Consider the following 2,459-nt stretch of genomic DNA (forward strand, 5'->3'; position numbering starts at 1 on the left):
TTTGGTACATTTTGCTGGCTAGAGAGGACTTTGTTTACAGTGTTGATTAAAAATATCTTGCTCAGAGCACTTTCTTTAGATAATTCAGACATTCCTGCTCTGAAGTCACCCTGAAACATCCTTTCACAATACTAAAATAGCAACAAGATTTTTTTCCATCCTGGAATGGTTTTATGTCATTATTACCACCAACAACAAAGCAGCGCTCCTACCACCTACATTCTTAGCAATCAGATCTGAGCAGCTGAAATAACACCAGAGCTGAGGAGCACTCTGTAACTGAGGCACCCTTTTCAAGCTCTCAGAGGCAGAGCTGCTGGCCAGTGGCACCCAGCTGAGAGCAGAGGTGTCACAGGGGTGAGTTTGCACTGAAATGCCTTAAAAAACACTCAAAATGCTGTGAATACTGTCGGTGTGGTGCTGCTGGCATGTGGTACTGAGCAGTTTCCTAAATATTATTGAACTTCAAAAATAAGCTGGATGGCTTATTTACCCTCTGGAACTTCATGGATTCCCATTTTCAAGGTTTTTTTTTTCCTTCTCATAGAAATCAAGGCCAGGCCAGAACAGTTAATCTTCTGCGAATGGCAGGCAGGGTGGTAATGGAATCAACTGATTCCCTGTGGAAGATGATGAATAGCACAAGCTGCAAACTTTGGCAATTCTAGAGAGAAAATGCTCTGAATATTTGACGCTCTGTGGTTAAATCTTCTGATTTGAATGTTGCCAGGTCTGAAACAACAAAGTCAGGAAAGCTAGAACTCTGCTTTTGGGTGGAATGAAGTAATCATTGGAAGCTCAAAAAGCACTCCCGTTACCTTTCAATATTGTGGAAGTATCACAGCAGAAGATTTAACTTCTACTACATCCCATGAACTTCTCATCGCTGAAGACATGGAGAGGAATGTCTTTGTTAATGTCTTTGAGCGAGCCCTGTGGAGATCAGAGGAAGGCAATGGGAAATGGAAAGAGATAGCTGAAAATTCTACTGGTTATTGTTCCTCCAGGAAGGCAATGGTGTTTTCTGTGACCCAAAACCATGAGTGTCATTCACAGCCTGCCCACTGTGTGAATATGTTGTCCTCTAAAAGTGAGATTAAATTAGTGTGATTGTAAGCATTCTTCCCACGGCATCTGCTGATACATCAACTATGGACTTTCATAGCTCACTCATTCAGCAAACAAATTAGGAGTGTACACTGGAAATGCTAACAGCCATAGAGCACTGCAAAACCAGCCTGGCCGGCCTTTCCCTCTGCAGAGTGAGCTGTCCGAGCAGTGCTGGGTGGGCTGCAGGCATTCACCACTGAGCCCTTTGCAACACCTACAACTAAGCGCTTGAAGCAAAACATGTTAACAAAACACATCCCGCTAAGATGGAGATGCAAAGATCTATGGATACTGTTGCAGCCACAAAAGAGCTTCCAGCCTTTAGAAATCTCTTGCTTATGGGGCAGCTTGATGCAGAGTCTTTACATTTAATAGCACCTTGTGTTTTTTTCCTTCTGTGAGCGTGCTTGGGTGCTTTTTGATGCCCTGTGACCTCTTAGAGCCTTAAAGCAGGAAATACCACTGTTCAATTAACTGCTGTGCAGAGAGCCTCCTCCTCCTATCTGCTTTTAACCCGCCACCTGCTAGTTTCGTTTGATGCTCTCTAGTTCTTACATTAGAAAAGAAAGGGAGCAATCTGCCCCTGCTCTTCTCCGCTACCGTCTCTACAGCCTAAAAGACCCCAGACTGTGCAGTCACTTAGGCACCTGAGGCACTCCATGTTTTCAGTTGTCTTTGCTGCTCTCCCCTGAGCCTTTGCTGCTGCTTTGGGAGGTGGAGGGGCTTCCTGTTGTGCCCTGTTCTGTAGTTTCCCACCAGCTTTGTGACACTTGCAGGGCACCCAGGTTACCCTCCCCAGTGTGATGATGACTGAGCGGCAGCCGGGCGGATTCTCACGTTAGTCACACCTGGTGTAGGGACTGCCTCCATCCTGCCTGGGGTCAGCACTGCTGGCTGTGTGCCACCAATTTCCTACATGGACCTCAAGTCTATAAAAATTCAGCCTGAGTTTCCAGTTAGCTGGTTTGGCTTTGTGGATACAGCTCGCTCACATGAACATGCGTGCAAGAATGTATAGGGAATGTGTAGACATGCATGTATGCAGAATAGGTGTGGAGGCCGCTCTCTGTATTTATGTAGGACCTTTTGCAATTAGTAATTCCTTATCTCCCACCGTGCTCGAGGCCTTTCCCTCATCATCTCTGGACAAAGCCGGGATGACGCACACAGCCTCCCCTCGGACCTTTGCAGCACGCAGCAGGGTGATCTCAATTCTGCGAGCCACCTTCGGTCTCCACAGACACCGCGACCAAAGGCGGTTTGCAGAACCAGCCTCAAACCAAGAGCTGAATCGACGCTGGCTTCTAAGCACCCGGCCCGGGACTGCCCCCGCTGCGGCAAAGGGAAGC

Source organism: Meleagris gallopavo, chromosome 4 (genome assembly GCF_000146605.3).
Source record: "Meleagris gallopavo isolate NT-WF06-2002-E0010 breed Aviagen turkey brand Nicholas breeding stock chromosome 4, Turkey_5.1, whole genome shotgun sequence".
NCBI lineage: Eukaryota > Metazoa > Chordata > Aves > Galliformes > Phasianidae > Meleagris > Meleagris gallopavo.